This window comes from Etheostoma spectabile, unplaced genomic scaffold (genome assembly GCF_008692095.1).
Source record: "Etheostoma spectabile isolate EspeVRDwgs_2016 unplaced genomic scaffold, UIUC_Espe_1.0 scaffold00569355, whole genome shotgun sequence".
Taxonomy (NCBI): Eukaryota; Metazoa; Chordata; class Actinopteri; order Perciformes; family Percidae; genus Etheostoma; species Etheostoma spectabile.
The window spans coordinates 220122-237936 of NW_022605082.1; the positions used below are offsets into that span (position 1 = coordinate 220122).

The window sequence follows — 17815 nt, forward strand, 5'->3', positions numbered from 1 at the left end:
GCCGAGTGAAGCTACCGAGGAGGAGAAGGACACGCTGGAACAACAGGTGTTTTGCTTTTTGGACAGCAAAGGCATTTATGTTGATGGCGGGGACATTGAGGATTGTCATACGAAACGGCCACTCCCTTGGTAATTGTCCAGTTCACCAAGATAAAGAAAAAGTCAGCACTCCTCAGACAAGGAAGGAAATAAAAAAGGCACCCACGTTTACATCAATGAATACCTCACCAAGAAAAACGTTGATATCGCCAAGAAAGCACTCATACTCAGAAAACAAAACAAGATCCAGGCAACATGGGCAAGAAATTGTAAAATATACATCAAACTTCATGGGTCGACGCCTGAGAGAGCAAAAGTGATTCTCATCAGGGACATCACCGAGCTGGTAACTACACACAAACTGAATTGGGCGTATCAAACTCAATGATCATGGCAAACTTGGAAACCTATCTGTTACATAAGATCAACTGAACTTGGAAACTTTCAAATACACAGAACATAAACCACAAGACATTGAAAACAACATTCACCCAGATAATAATTTCTACAGTGGTTCTCACTGCCAGTGTGAATATTACACAGTTAAACATGTAAGATTACTTTAAACTAGATGTGGAAAGTTGAAAGGTTGATCTTTTCCCCTGTGCTGTGGCTTAAAAACAGGTTCCACTGAGATTTGAACTCAGAACGCTGGATTCAGAGTCCAGAGTGCTAACCATTACACCATGGAACCTTTAAAAGTATTTCATGTGTTTGATTGGCAGTTTCTATCATAATATCCACAATATGTAGGATATTGAATGCACAACAATTACAACAAAGATGAAACAGCAACAATTATTAGCCAACTTAAGTCCTTTAGTTAGCTAATCGTTCAGAGGATGTGGGAAAAAGCAAGTCAAGAACAGGTTTTTAAAGGACTTGCCACAGACAGTGAATACAGCAGTAGATACGTCTACTGTGTACAACACATGGTGACTTTAAATCTGTTGACAATAATTGTGCTCAAAAAACATTGTACTTGCAATTGCGTTTCTCGTGCAAATTAATTTCATCTTAAACACATAGAACTGCTAACTTCTATATTCCCATTATAAACTCTCAGACATTAGTTCCAGATGAAAACACTAGTTGTCAGAAGTGGGATTTGAACCCACGCCTCCAGTAGAGACTGCGACCTGAACGCAGAAACTGTTTAAAAAACTATGATATAGTAAGTTTAACATGTCATGATATAGTAGGTTCTTAGTAATCAATGTCAGAGTTAAGAAGCTTCTTCATGTTCAAGAGAAGGCCTGTTTCCAGCCAGACTATGAATTGATTCATGAAATCCCTGTTATTAATATGTAGCCAGTCCCATATGGTCTAGCGGTTAGGATTCCTGGTTTTCACCCAGGTGGCCTGGGTTCAATAGGTATTTAGTCAGTGAAGGTCTGCAGAAAGCTCTGTACGATCTCTGACATTAGTCCTGTATTAAATCAGAACTGTAGTTACGTGCGTAAAAAGCTAAATAATAAAGATGAGCAAGTACAGCTGTGTCTGTATAATCATATGAGTTATCTGTATCTGTATCTGGCGGGGCCAAACACGGAAGTGTTTGCACCTGATCAATGAGTCCTGAAAACACTTTGGAACACATTTCTGCTGCTCTATATAACTGGCACAACTATGCTACCGCCTTACTTTTAGTCTATTACATTGACTGTCGACTGTATGCATAATTGCACATTTTTAACTTAAATCTTGATGCTCTTATTTTCCTCATTGTATATGTCTTCTTATTTTTACTTTTTATATTGTTAACTTGAATGTTATGTTTGTCTGTGGACCTAATTGGTTAAAAATGTCTTGTCTCCACAGTGGAATAGAGGGAAACGTAATTTTGATCTCTTTGTGTATTTTGACATGTGAAGAAATTGACAATAAAGCAGACTTTGACTTTGACTACAGAAACTGATGAAAAGAGCGTTTTGGCATGTTCATGGGGAAATGCACCATTCATATTTTACTGTAAATGTTTAAAATTCTGTTAGACATGTTCATTTTTGACACAGATTCAGTCACAGATGCTTTGTCATGGATTTTTTAAACACCAGCCAATCACAAGTTTTAAATGTGAATAATCAATGAGTGAGTAATCAGGAAGCTCACATGAAAGATAGTTTACCAAATGTTTAACTTTGCAACCCATGACCTGTTGGAACCTTGGTTACCACTGGGAAAGCAGAGCAGAGTGGCGCTACCCAGAACGTATTTGTCCACTTTCTCATCTCCTTTTCTTACCAATCAAACCCAAAGCTCCCTTCCATTTTTTGCCAATCAAAAAAGCGCCTCCTCTTGGCAACGCCCATCTCCATTTCCTACCAATCAAAACGCATTTTCTGCTTCGATGGCAGCTTTGCCGCAATCGCAAGAGAAGACGACTCATCTCGGTATTTTTCCGCGGAAAATAAAGTAAGTTATTACTGGCACCAAATCTCATGAATTAAACTTGTCAAAAGTTCATTTAATTGATGTATTTGTTTGACCGCAATGTCATATTGTTGTGCACTTTGCTAGCTAAGAACAAGCTTATAACGTTATGCTACTGTAAGCAGTAGTAGCTAGTGTATTAACGCTACGGTAACGTCACCGTCAACTGTTGTGCATTAAACCTGTTACATGTTCACGTAATGTATGTAGCTATGTATTTATTTGCCTGCGAAGTCATGTTGCGGTGCACTTTTCTAGTTGAGAAGAGTATAACGTTAGTCAACAGGATAGGCTACGTTAAGTGTATCACTTTATGTATAAAGTGACATCAATATGTTAAGTAACGTCAGTATCTTAAGTTAACGTTAGCTGTAATTTAATTTTTATTTTAAAATATTATTATTATAATATATTTTATAATTTTTAGTAGCGTTAGAGAGAGAGAGAGAGAGAGAGAGAGAGAGAACTGATAAATTGATTGAATTGACATCAGTCCCTTATAATTTATATTACTTTAAGATTAGCATTCAAACGTTTACCCCAACTTCAGTCCACTGTAGTATTTGTTGACAATAAAATATAATTGTAATATAATAATATTAATGTTGATAATGATTATAACAAGCCTCAATTATGACTCAAGCCCCTGTACTAGCAATGTTACAACATGCTTTACTATAAGATGAAGGTAGATAGATTTAGATGATAGAAATTAGCTAGTCCATGGTCATGCCTGTAATATATAATTATTTGATTAAATCTTATACTATAGTTTTGTCTTTTTTGGATACAATAAAGGGACCTTATTAAGTGCCTAACTATTGACATTATTACCCTATTGTCCTATTGAGTTTTAATCTCAGATGGCATCTAAGGCTAAGAAGCATCGTGCCATGGGGGACAATGAATGGCTGTCCCGGCTGAGGACGTTTGCCGCTACAGGGGTCTGGTCTACTGATGCTGGGAATAGACCAGCCCCGAGGCAAAAGAGATGGCATGAGCTCTATCTTAAGGTACAGCTTATTACATATATTTTTTAACAACTAGCAACAATTAATTAATGTCATGTAACATTCTGGTGCATTTTAATTTGGGTGAATTACAGATAGAGAAGTGTCCACTCCAGCAGCGGGGGCAGATGTCTCTTTTTGGTGGAGCACAGGTCTGCACGTGTGGATTTCACACTAAGAAGGTAAAGTTAAATTGGGATTGGGATCACATTAAAAAATCAAAAATGTAAATGTATAATGTAAATAGAAAATGTAAATAGTTAGATTTTACTATGCATACAATACTATGATGTATTGTGATTTATATGTTATGTGTGTTTTAATCTTTGTACAGAATTAGTTTGTTGATTCTCTTATTTTCTTCCCTGGTGTAAAAACCTTTGTATAGTCAGTCATTTCTTGTGCTAAACAATATTATTCGTTACCTAAAGACATATTGTTTTGTTGAGATCAATAATGTAATAAAGTAGGCATGTATTATATTATTGGCTTCATTTCAATATTATTCCAAATTATAGTGTACACACTGCTGAGCATATGACTTGCCTTTATACATCCTACTTCCCTGCAATGATTACTGTATGACATACTAGCTTTTAGAGAAAAGAGAACTAAAAATGCTTGGTTTTACCTGTCATACATTGTTTAAAGAAAAAGAAAATTATTTATTACTAAACAATGCTTATTATAAAGACTAACTTTTAATATTGACCAAATATAGCACGATTACTAAATGTATGCAGTACTAAAAACAGATATATTGTTCAAAAGTCAATCTAAACGTTATAAATTATTTGTTTAAATTGGTTCCCAACCTTACTAATATCTTATTCCTCCAAAACTTTGTTTAGTAGAACAATAAAGTTGTGGACAGTGTAATTGGATCTTCTGGCACTAGGTGGGGATCGAACCTGTGACCTTTGAATCTACGTTAAACTTCCCTTATTTCCCAGAAACATTCCAATTTCAGCAATTAAATTAAAATCTGACTTAATAGAAACTATAAAACTCTTACACTATGTGTGTAATTTAGCATCTTTCTCATCTTTTCTCTAATTTCTTCTTTTTTCCTCCTTTTTCCTCTTTTTCCTTCTTCCCTCCCTCTTCCCCTTTTTCCTCTTCTTCCCCCCCCCCTTACAGACTATCGTTCGCCAGCTTTGGCGCAGCGGAAGCGTGCTGGGCCCATAACCCAGAGGTCGATGGATCGAAACCATCCTCTGCTAAATCTCATCATTTGTATGAGCACTGAGTCTTTCACTTTTTACTGACAAAATCAAGTCTTTGTTTTGGTAAAATATTTTGTACCAAATGTTTCCTGTTGTCAAATGAGATCGTTAAGCTGAATCAGGCAGTGGAACCATGAAAAGACCCCATGCCAATCTACCTGACCATAGTCTTTCAAGTCAGTGACAAATCCAAGCTGCATTTCCTCTTTCAAACTGCATTTCTTTTTTACCAATATTCAATTTCTAATTTTGACAAAAGTAGTCTGTCGTCCAATAGATGGTGGAAACTAGGCTTATCTGCTGTCACTTTTGACCAAAAAATTCAAGTTCCAATGTTGGTAAAATGTTTTGCTTCAAAAGTAGTCTTTAGTCCAATATAACCAGAAAGCTCAATCTGGCAGTGGAGCCATAAAAACACTACATGCCAAACAAACTTCTTAACGGTTGGCTTTCGAGTCACTGACTGGTCACATTTACTTGATGGGAAATTGCTAATAAGCTATATTTACGTGGCTCGTTGGTCTAGGGGTATGATTCTCGCTTCGGGTGCGAGAGGTCCCGGGTTTAACTCCCGGACGAGCCCTGAAGCAAGGTGCTGTTCCAACCCTAATCTGTACTTTAAAATCCAGTTTATTGTTAAATTAACCCAGATTAGGAGCCAGCACAATTGTAGTACAGCATGTTGGCAATTTTCATATCTTGCTTCAACTGCACGCAATAGAAAAAAACTGGGAAAAGATATGAGGAACAATGAGCAGGACATGACTCTCCTTGTTCATTGGTCTAGGTTTATGATTCTCGCTTAGGGTGCGATAGGTCCTGGATGAGACTACTTTGCATTTAAGTAGAGGAATGGATTGAATAATCTGGTTTAGTTATTGAATATGATGGAAAAGAGTGTCACGCGCGAGGCAAATTTATCACAATACTACTATCACTTCTTAGTGGCAAAATCAAGTCGCTTTCCAGCCGCTGCATTTATCAATGTACGATCATTCTTACTCTCTGATTGGTGTGATACGAACGTTTCATGAATATCACGTGAAGCCTGTCGTAAAAGGATTTCTGCGCTCATATCTACCCCAACTCTTTTTTTTGTTTCATGTTATGTCCCGGCAAGAAGTATTATGCTTTTGGGTTGTCTGTCCATCTCTACATCAGAATCAGAAATACTTGATTGATCCTGGAAGGGAAACTCTGGAAAAAAACTTCTCCTTCGAGCCAGAGTTGAACCAGCGACCTAAGGATTTCAGCTTTATGCCTCTACAGTCCTCCGCTCTACCAACTGAGCTATCGAAGGTAGCCAGCACTGTCATATGAACTTCCCATTCCGTTGATTTTGATAACACAGGACCCCCCCGGAGGGACTTTCAGTGATAGAGCGCATTTCCAGTCTCAATACCCAGATGTATTACAAGATTTGAAGTGAAAAAGTGCTGTCCAGTGATGGTGGTATAGTGGTGAGCATAGCTGCCTTCCAAGCAGTTGACCTGGGTTCGATTCCCAGCCTTCACAGTAGCTTTCTTTGAGTTGTGTTACTTGCTTTATTTGTTAAGAAGTCAGCAGAAAGGTTACTTGCCCAACCTGGTTTGATAAAATCTCTTTGAGCTGCACGATTATGGCCAAAATGATAACGACAATTAGAGATCACGATTAACTATTGCAATTATTTGTTGATTTTCTACTCCAAAGTGCTGGAAAGGAAGGTTTCACGAATTGTTGAACCTCAGGTTAACAAAGAACAATCTCAGCAAGGTTAGGGTGATTGATGGATGATTCTAGTTACTTCACCAAGTTCAGGCCAAATGACACAGCTGTAAGACATCACATTGGTTAGCTTCCAGCGATGTAATATTTACATCGCTGTGGTGGGATTTGAACCCACGCCTCCATAGAGACTGGAGCCTAAATCCAGCGCCTTAGACCACTCGGCCACACTACCTGCAAACATCAGCTCTCCACATCGTGACAAACACAGGCACCATAACTAACGGTATGCTTGTAAATGTTATTGGGAAAAAAACCTTTGCAAGGAAAAAGCCAATACTTTATTAAAAAATGTTATCACACTTTGTCATTTTTCTCTGGCATTGTTGATTATTAGAATATTGTAACCAGCATTAAGTGAGTAGGTTTAGGTCTGTGTGAATATGGGCTGAGCATTTACCTGGGCTGAACTTGTGAACATCTTCTTTTGCATATTCACTGTAAAGAGCCATTACTCCTCCAACTGCCAACTATTGTTCCAGAGACAATAGGATATACAGTTTTAGATTGCAAGGTAACTGTCCAAGACCAAAGACTAAACAGAAATACCAGCAAGTTTCTGGAGGTCCAAATGGCATCTTTGATGGCGGCCAGGGTGAGACACTGATTGGCAAAGTGTATAGCTGTAAATCTACTCCCTAAAAACAATAACAGGTCCGGCACTCTTTCCCTCCTTTCTCTTTTGGCTTCTTCATCACTCTTTTTTGCACTCGTTCCCACTTGGACCTCCACAGTAAATAAAAGATGGCTCGTTCCAGGTCTAAAATCACTTCAAAAAAGAGCTGATGAGTAAATCAAAGCTAAAATCACTGCCTTTTTTAAAACACCAATGTGAATAGTCAGCAATCAGGAAGCTCACATAAAAGATAGCTGTTGGAACCTTGGTCCTTCCCAAACCTCCCCTCAAAATGTGAATCACAGATTTAACAGCTCCTGGGCAGGTTAAGGAGAGCAAGAGTGGCGCAGCGGAAGTGTGCTGGGACCATAACCCAGATGGGGAGATTTATCTACCAGCTGCTAATTGTTTACCACAGCTACATTTAGACTACTACTACCACTGCTTGGCCCATTTTCACACAGCCCTAAAGCTACTCACTACTCAAATCAACAATGCCAGAGAAAAATGACAAAGAGTGATAACATTTTTTAATAAAGTACTGGCATTTTTTCATCAACAGTTTCACTCTACCAATTGACAACTCCTTGGTCTCCCCTTCCCCTCAGGACAAGAATCTGGGCGTAATCCTCGACTCCTCCTTATCCTTTCAGTCACACATAAATAATATCTGCCGGTCTGCATACTTCCACCTACACAACATTAACAGCCTCATCACCTCCCGCCTTGATTACTGTAACTCTCTCCTTTTTGGCCTCCCTCAAATATCCCTCCATAAACTTCAACTTCTTCAGAACTCAGCAGCTCGTGTCGTCACCAGAACCTCCTCTTTCCATCATGTAACCCCGGTTCTTCAGCAGCTCCATTGGCTCCCGGTTCAATTCAGAATACAATTTAAAATCCTTCTCCATACTTTCAAAGCCATCCATAACCTTGCTCCTCCATATCTATCAGAACTCCTTCACATCGCCGTCCCCTCACGCTCCCTCAGATCTTCCTCCTCCATCCACCTCACTGTCCCCCCAGCTTGACTTGTCACCATGGGGACCAGAGCCTTCAGCTGCTCTGCTCCCCAGCTCTGGAACTGACTCCCACCTGTCCTCCGCAGTATCGACTCTCTCCCCCTGTTCAAAACCAGACTCAAAACCCACCTGTTCCAGCTTTCTTATTTGTAAATACACTCTTCCTGTCATTTTTTCATAACTGTTTATACCTTTCAGTTGCCTGTATCTGTCTTTTTTTTGTCTGTAAAGCGACCCTGAGTGCTTAGAAAGGCGCTGTTAAATAAAATTTATTATTATTTTTATTATTTTTCAATAAAGTATTTGTTTTTGCCTTGCGAAAGTTTTGTTCCAATAACATTAGAATATGTGGGTGTGGGACGCCCGGGTAGCTCAGTTGGTGAAGAAGGCGTTTGCTGCATGTCATTCCCTCTCTCTCTGCCCTTACACGTCTTCAGCTGTCCTATATAAACAACAGGAGTTGGTGGAGATTGAGGATATGAAATGTCACTCATCAATAGGAAACAATCAAAGGGTGGGGGGGTTGCATTATATATTGACCAAAGATATCAATGTCAAATAGTTACTAAAATGTCTTTTGTTTTAGATAGTGATTATTTACATGGAGTCTGGTGGAGATATGCTGCTCTATACACGCTAAAAATAGTGATTATTTACATGGAGTCTGGTGGGTTTGGTGATGTTTTATGATAAACTAAAATGATGATGATGAAACGGCAGGAAGGATAAATCCACCATATCAAGTCACAAATATTCAGCACGAGGCCTTGTTTAATTTTTTTTATGTATTTAATTGTTCCACATTACAAAACATTTAAAACAATTCAATCCTTGATGTTATTTACAAGTTTGCTTTCTATTATCTGATTTTGTAAAACATCATCAGTGTCTTTACTTTCAGTCTGAACAGACTTCAACAGATTTAAAACCACATTCAGTCACAGAAAATATGAAATGTCAGACAAAGATTATTAAATGAAATTCCACCAAGTTGGAAAACATGTTAAACTACAAAACAATAATTTGAGAGCGTACAATTCAAAATGGCTGACTTCTAGTATGTTGGTAATGAGGAGAGGACCAATTTACACAAATATTGAATTTGCGCTTATTAAACTCACAATGCTCAAAGGTTAGAGTTTTTACCAACTTTTGGGAGTTTAGAAATATATAAGGGTGACAAAAATGTATTCCTTAAAAGAAAATTACACTGACTTCTTGTCAGCCCAAAAATTTTTTTATATTTATAGAGATGAGAAGAAAGTTTTTACCAAAATAAAAGTTTCAAACATGCCTACGTTTTCCAACTAAAACATCTTTAAACGTCTTAATGTTTCTCCTTTGGGCCTTCTCCTTCCCACGGTGGGTACATTGTGGTTAGGGTTGGGTACCAAAACCTGGTTCTAGTACGGCACCGGTGCCTTAACACCCGGTATCTATCGGACGAATAGTAACGGGGATTTCAATGCTACTGAAACACCAGCGCTGCCTTTTTCCATATAGTGGTTATTTTTGTCATTGACCAGCAATTTACTGGAGAAATATTACATTTTTTTTTTACATTTCATTTGGACCATATTGTAATAAACAAGCAGTTCTTAAATTTTTCTGACTGTCTTTTTGTGCTCCTTTTTTTATTTAAATATATACATTTAAAAAAACTATTTTTAAAAGGATGGGTTCAGGCACCAATTTTGGTGCCTAAATGTTAAAGGGTTCTGAGGAAAGACAGAAAACAGTCCAGCTGATCCACAATAACATACATGTTAATCAGAAGATAAAGTTACTGCTGGTCAGCCTTCAATGAGGAGAGAAGATCAGAATATAACAACACAGCTATCAGGGCATGAGGAGGAGGAAACAGCTTGGCTCTGAAACATGTTCACAACGAGGCAGTGTGAATGCGCTGGTGTCTTTTAAGGTAACTACTACGAGAAAAGGTTTCCCCACATTGTTCACACCAGTACGGTTTCTCTCCAGTGTGAATACGCTGGTGAGATTTAAGGGTACTACTCTGAGAAAACGTTTCCCCACATTGTTCACACCAGTACGGCTTCTCTCCAGTGTGAATGCGCTGGTGTCTTTTAAGGCTACCACTCTGAGAAAAGGTTTCCCCACATTGTTCACACCAGTACGGCTTCTCTCCAGTGTGAATACGCTGGTGAGATTTAAGGGTACTACTCTGAGAAAACGTTTCCCCACATTGTTCACACCAGTACGGCTTCTCTCCAGTGTGAATGCGCTGGTGAGTTTTAAGGCTATCACTACGAGAAAAGGTTTCCCCACATTGTTCACAACAGTACGGCTTCTCTCCAGTGTGAATGCGCTGGTGAGATTTAAGGTTACCACTACGAGAAAAGGTTTCCCCACATTGTTCACAACAGTACGGCTTCTCTCCAGTGTGAATGCGCTGGTGAGTTTTAAGGCTACCACTACGAGAAAATGTTTCCCCACATTGATCACAGCTGTACGGTTTCTCTCCAGTGTGAACTATCTGATGAATCTTTAAATATCCTGATGTTGTGAAGGATTTGTCACAGTTCTGACAGCGGTGACGTTTGACTCCTCTTCCTCTCCGTTTCTATCAACAGAGAAAAACCAAGAGAGTGAGTTAGTGAGGTGCCATGCTGTAGAGCTCTATCTTAACCCGTTTGTGCCGGATGCTTCGCGACGACACATCTACCGCCGGTTACTGCGTTGCGCAACTCTGACCCTCCTGCCGGCTGCTGCGTGGCGCAGCATTTTGTACTGGTCGGTCTTTCCATGACGCGTGCGGCAGAGAACGCACTGTCATTGGTTCAAATACACATGAGGCGGGTCTTGTTGGCTATTTAAAGCCATGTGACCACCAAAATGTACCGTAGTTTGCTGAAAATCACGTCAATCAACCAGACAAACATGTGCGTTTGTTTATGGAGTTTTGAGAGACGAGAGAGAAAACGGCTCCGACAGAGGAAGTGGTCGATTATGATGAAGACATCCTCCCTCCCAAACTCCTCACTATCTTCCACCTCAACGTCCCCGCCCTCGCTGTCTAAATCCTCCTCTGATTGCCTCGTAGCCGTTTTCTCGCTCGTCTCTCAAACATTCATAAACAAACGCATATGTACGTCTAGTTGATTGACGTGATTTTCAGCAACCTACAGTACATTTTGGTGGTCACATGGCCAACAAGACCCGCCTCATGTGTATTTGAACCAATGACGTTCTCTGCTGCACACGTCATGAAAAGACCGACAAATACAAAATGCTGCGCCACGCAGCAGCCTGCGGGAGGGTCAGAGTTGCGCAACGCAGTAACTGGCGGTAGATGTGTCGTCGCGAAGCATCCGGCGCAAACGGGTTAAACTAGAAACAACATTTATGTCTATGGAACATTGTTTGACTGACGCAATACTTTTCTTAACCCTTGTGTTGTCTTCCCGTCAAAATTGAAAATCAACACTTTTGTTGAGGCTTTGTATGAATGTTTAAATTTTTCTTCAGTTTTTGTCACTTTTTTGACGTTTAACAATACATTACACCAACTTATTAACTTTTACTTTGTTACAGTTATTTTTGGAATTTATGGTCAATAAACCTCATTTATAGGAAATTATACCTAATGTTTGAGTGAGAAAAGCAGAAATTAGGAATTATTTAGAATAAAATTAGAGGAATGGATGTTGATGATAATCACAGACTGGAATATGTCAACTTTTACTCAAAACTATTTAAAAAACACTTTGTTTTCTCCAAATGCTATAAAATTGAATAAGACACCCCAAAATTAATGAAAGTAGAGATTTGTACTTGGCAAAGAGCGTTGTGTGGAATCAATCATGTTATTTTGTGTAATTAAAAAGAACATTGATAGAGGACAACAGGTGATTTTGACCCGAGGACGACATGAGGGTTAATTATCTGCCAACATCACTATTATGGAGTTGCATTATGGGAATCCATGCATCCATTGTTGGTTAGTTTGTGATAAATAAACTACTTTTGATCAATTTATGTGTGGCCTCCATTTTGTTGCCAGCCTTTAGCCAGCCGATAACAAATTGGGGATCATCCGGGACTCTTTGTGCCGGGAAAGTTGTAACTGTAACATTTTCCCACAGATTTTTAGCTTTCACTGGTATCTGTAGGGGTTACCGTGTTGTCTTCATGTTGCTGGAACAGCTCTACTCCAGTAAAGTAAATTGGAACCATTGTTCCTGATGGTATTAGCAATGAGGGGCACCAGTTGACCTTTGACCTTTTGTTTTAGGTTGTTTTTGCTAAATCAAACTTGTATAGCCAGCAGTATTGTGTAAGTAAGTAATATGGTAGTGTAATGTGGTATTGTCCACACAAGCTACATTTCATCAAGCATTTCTGAAGCTCAGCAGAGCTTTCTGCTGTGCTCTGGAATAAAACTGCTGAGCATCACTGACGCCTCTGAAAAACACAGGCGCATATGTCGTGGTCATGGATGTTTAAAAAATAGCTTTGATGTACAGTTGTGTTCAAATAATAGCATCACTAAACTCATGAATCATTTTTTGGGAAAAAGTGATATTTCTACATGGCAAATAATTTACTAGTAAGTGTTGTAGAGTCCTAGAAAACCAATAGTCATGGTATGCATGCTGCTCATTCTGTAGAATTTAATCTGTAATTGAAAGGAGCATGTTCAACTTAATAGCAGTGTTGTGTTCAATTAGTGAGCTGATTGATTCTGTGAAGAAACAGGTGTCAGTTATGGCCCATAATTAATCTATATACTGTATATATACATATTTAAGGAAGGAAGGAAGCATATGTTGTGCATGCTGGTTAAAGTGCATTTCACACTGAAATACTCAGCAAAATGGCTCGTTCCAGCCATTGCTCTGAGGAACAGAAGACTTTGATTAAAAAGTTGATATGAGAGGGGAAAACATATAAAGAAGTGCAGAAGATTATAAGCTGCTCAGCCAAAATTATTTCAAATGCCTTGAAATGGCATCCAACGCCTGACCGACGTGGGAAACAACCAAACGACACATTGACTGGTCAAAGGAGAAATGGAGCAACATTGTGGGGACTGATGAGAGGGAAACTGTTCTTTTTGGGTCTAGGAGCCGAAGACAGTTTGTCCTCCGACCCCCCTGCACTGAAATCAAGCCCCAGTCCACTGTGAAGACAGTAAAGCACGGTGGTTATGGGATGTTTCTCATATTGTGGTGTTGGGCCGGTATATCACATACCAGGGATCGTGGATCAGTTTCAATACATCAGAATACTTGAAGAGGTCATGTTGCCTTATGCTGAAGAGGAAATGCCTTTGAAACGGGTCTTTCAACAAGACAAGGACCCAAACACACCAGGAAGGACCAAAGTCGCTGTTCCAGATGAACCAGACTGATGTTATGGAGCGGCCAGCCCAATCCCCGGACCTCAATCCCAGAGAACACTTGTAGGGTGACATCATAACATCATCCGGGCTGGAGCTCTCTTTACCTCGTCTCTCTTGGTTTTGCTGTAATAGTTTTAGACAGCTGGGGACTTATTTTGATACACTGAGCTCCTCTCTCCTCTATCTTTCTATCTTTTCATTTATGTGCACCCATGTCCCAGAAATGCTTGTTACTAACCTAGCTCTGGGGAGTCATTCCCCGGAGTCCTTATGTTCTTTTTTCACCAGCATGTTCCCTTGGATCAGAGAGGCTCCGAAATCAGGGTAGCAGCTGTCGCCATGGTCCCGCTACACGTTCTGTGATGCCATGTTCAACTGCTACACTGCGGTGCCCTGCTACGTCCTGCTACGTCCTGCTACGTCCTGCTACGTCCTGCTGTGCCTTGTAATGCCGCACAGCGTCCTGCTATGCCATGAACTACTACAAAGAACTTCTACAAACTACTAATTTTTTCTATTTTTATTGCCACTCTTCATTCTAACCCCAACCGGCCCGTCAGACACCGCCTACCAAGAGCCTGGGTCTGACCAAGGTTTCTGCCTAAAAGGAAGTTTTTCCTCGCCACTGTCGCACTGTTGCTTGCTCTGGAGGAAACTACTAGAACTGTTGGGTCCTTGTAAATTCTGGAGTGTGGTCTATCTGTAAAGTGTCTTGAGATAACTCTTGTTATGAATTGATACTATAAATAAAATTGAATTGAATTGAATTGAATAAAGCATTACCATGGTTAAGCTGTGTGTGTGTTAATAAAGTTTGGATTAACTATCTGCGTGGCCTGTTTGTTTCCGGTCTAGACCTGCTCTTTGTTGTTGTGATTTAGCGCTATCTAAATAAAATTGAATTGATATATCTGAGTGGCCTTTTTGTTACCGGCCTTGAGCCAGGCGGTAACAACCGGTTGATGGTCTGGGATTGGTAGTGCTTTATCAGCCTCTCCGTCTCAGGGATTGGTTGGCACTCTTTGTTTCTTAATTAGATCAAAAATCTAAATTTGATCACAAATAATACTTTACATGAGAACCATAATCCAGAAAAACAAAGCATGAATATATTGTTGAATCTGTTAAGTTAAATTGGTAGAAATGTACATTACGATAAACGTGACTGCACATTATATGAAAGGCACCGAGGAGATTATCAAAACTGATTTTTCCCGGCCTTTATTTATCAGAGTTGCCCCCCCCCGACCACTATCAGAGGGCCGCAGTTTAATTGACTACTGGTTTTTCTTTTAGGAATTACGGTAAAATGTATAAATCCTAAAAGACATTTGTGAAACCCTCTGTGTGCATTCATTAATATTGAGATTAGATTTCTGGGACTCTTCAGTCTGGAGTAACCTCTTTCCTTCACTCACCTCCTCCTCCCTGACACCTTTCCTCTTGCCCTCCTTCTTCTTCTCCTCCGTCTCCTCGTGTTTCTGCAGGTACTCGGTGATAAGGTCCAGGTCCAGGTTTTCTTGCGGCTCCCATGTGTTCTCCTTACTGGAAAGGTGAGTGCAGACAGAAGAACATCTCCTCATACTTTGTTTTTAGACAATCCATTCTCACGCTAATTATCATTACTATTATTCCTTTTTTCTATTGCCATCTTAGGTTATTTAAGGTTATTTGTGGGTCTGCACTTTAGTGTCAAAATACCAAACCTTCAACTTTGAGGGCATGATACCAAGCTGACACTTATTTGCAATACGTAAATATATTATATATCTCAGGACCAAGAACACCAAGCATTAATATTCTAGACTCATACTTACTCTGAGAACCCCTTCCATTTCAGCAGAAACTCTACTCTTCCCTTCACCACTCTGCGGTCCAAAACCTTCTCCACCACATACTCCTCTTCTTCCTCTTCCACCTCCTCCTCCTTCTTGCCCTTCTTTCCTGCTCTGGTCGCCAGCTTGCCGTCTGCTGAAGGTGCCTTTAGTAGACCCAAGGGGGGGGCATGCAGAGATAATGATACAAGGGTTAGAAGAACTAATGGGAGGTGTGAGTGAATTATAGTTGACCATGTTTTACTAAATTAAAATCTTCTGTTTGAATGGAGAAAATGCAAGGGCTGATGAGGGGACCAATCCATAGGACTCCAGAGTGTCAAGTATCTCCTGCATTCAAACTGAAAGAACTACTAAAATGTAAGGCCCAAAAGTCATTAACTGGAGCTACAAGCTACATGCACAGTAGTCTGGACCAACCACACTTCATTTAGCAGAACATCTCCAGATGTTCCTGTGTGAAAATGGAAAGTTCAGAAAGACGTTTTGATGGTGCAACAAGGCAGACCTGGTCGCTTCTTTAAGGGAATAACTGTAAAGATTCCCCAATGATATGTTTACCATTAGTGAGGGCTGTGCAATTAATTGAATTTTGATTTTAATTTAGATTTTGACTCCAACGATCACAAAAATAGTATAATCGAGAGAGAAAAAATTCTGTATTGAAGAACACTCTTATTTTGTCTTGTATTCTGAATGACACACGCATGCGCACATCTGCCCTTCCCGAAGCCATAAAACCTCTCAGCAGTCAGGGAGGCGAGGTGTGTGCATCCAGTGGAATTTAAAAACTCAGCACGAGTAAAGATGTTAGAAGGAGGGCAGCCAGAGCAGCGTTTAGTCCGCAAAAAAGGCAAATCCAACTCCGTTGTCTGGGAAAGGTTAACGTTAGCTAACTCTGCGGTCCCTCTGCCTGAGCCGCACAACAACGTGTTGTAGATCCCAGGAGCCATGGCTCTTATCTAACATGTGTCTGTGTAAATAATATTTAAAAAAAAGACAAAAATTGTTTGACTAAAACTTGGCCATGATACCTGAGTTTTCTTTGGACTAAAACGATAAAGGGCAGACGCACAACAGGGTTTCTGCTATGTACACCGCCGCTCCATCAGCTGTTCATGAAAAGTCATGAAGTCGTAATTACGCAACTCTGCAGAGCCGTCTGCTCTACTGGACTCAAGCCAACTGTCATCCGCTCTCTTTCGCCGAAGCAACTGGAATTGCCTAGCCTTACTATTTTGCATGTTTGTAATATGCATGTCCATATTGTAATGACGAGAGTCATTTATATATAAATCCTAAAAGACATTTGTGAAACCCTCTGTGTGCATTCATTAATATTGAGATTAGATTTCTGGGACTCTTCAGTCTGGAGTACCCTCTTTCCTTAACTCACCTCCTCCTTCCCGACACCTTTCCTCTTGCCCTCCTCCTTCTTCTTCTCCTCCGTCTCCTTGTGTTTCTGCATGTACTCGGTGATAAGGTCCAGGTCCAGGTTGTCTTGTGGCTCCCATGTGTTCTCCTCACTGGAAAGGTGAGTGCACACAGAAGAACATCTCTTCACACTTTGTTTTCAGACAATCCATTCTCACTCTAATTATCATTCCTATTATTCCTTTTTTTCTATTGCCATCTTTTAAGGTTATTTGTGGGTCTGCAACTTATGTCAACTTTGAGGGCATGATACAATGCTGCAATCTAGGCTGTAGATTATTTGCATACACACACATATACAGTACAGGCCAAACGTTTGAACAAACGTTCTCATTCAATGCGTTTCCTTTATTTTCATGACTATTTACATTGTAGATTATCACTGAAGGCCTCACAACTATGAATGAACACATGTGGCATTATGTACTTAACAAAAAACTGTGAAATAACTGAAAACATGTCTTATATTCTAGTTCTTCAAAGTAGCCCCCCTTTGCTTTTTGATAGTGCTGCAAACCCTTGGTGTTCTCTCAATGACCTTCATGAGGTAGTCACCTGAAATGGTTTCCACTTCACAGGTGGGCATTTTCAGAGTTAATTAGTGGACTTTCTTGCCTTATTAATGGAGTTGGGACCATCAGTTGTGTTGTGCAGAAGTCAGGTTGATACACAGCCGACAGCCCTATTGGACAACTGTTACAATTCATATTATGGCAAGAACCAATCAGCTAAGTGAAGAGAAACGAGTGGCCATCATTACTTTAAGAAATGAAGGTCAGTCGGTCCGGAAAATTTCAATGTGTCCCCAAGTGCAGCGGCTAAAACCATCAAGCGCTACAACGAAACTGGAGGACCGCCCCAGGAAAGGAAGACCAAGAGTCACCTCTGCTGCTGAGGATAAGTTCATCTGAGTCACCAGCCTCAGAAATCACAAGTTAACAGCAGCTCAGATTAGAGACCAGATGAATACCACACAGAGTTCTAGCAGCAGACATATCTCTAGAACAACTGTTAAGAGGAGACTGAATCAGGCCTTCATGGTCAAATAGTAGCTAGGAAACCACTGCTAAG

General features: G+C 40.0%; 4 non-coding genes across 4 annotated transcripts; 2 read left to right on the plus strand and 2 right to left on the minus strand.

Moving 5' to 3' along the window:
- Positions 1-661: 661 nt before the first annotated feature.
- trnaq-cug (transfer RNA glutamine (anticodon CUG)) lies at positions 662-733 on the minus strand. Its single transcript has one exon. It is a non-coding gene; the product is annotated as a tRNA-Gln (tRNA).
- Positions 734-5219: 4486 nt separating this feature from the next.
- trnap-cgg (transfer RNA proline (anticodon CGG)) lies at positions 5220-5291 on the plus strand. Its single transcript has one exon. It is a non-coding gene; the product is annotated as a tRNA-Pro (tRNA).
- Positions 5292-6151: 860 nt separating this feature from the next.
- On the plus strand, positions 6152-6223 carry trnag-ucc (transfer RNA glycine (anticodon UCC)). The gene has a single exon. It is a non-coding gene; the product is annotated as a tRNA-Gly (tRNA).
- A 345-nt stretch (positions 6224-6568) lies between these two features.
- trnal-uag (transfer RNA leucine (anticodon UAG)) lies at positions 6569-6650 on the minus strand. Its single transcript has one exon. It is a non-coding gene; the product is annotated as a tRNA-Leu (tRNA).
- Positions 6651-17815: the final 11165 nt, after the last annotated feature.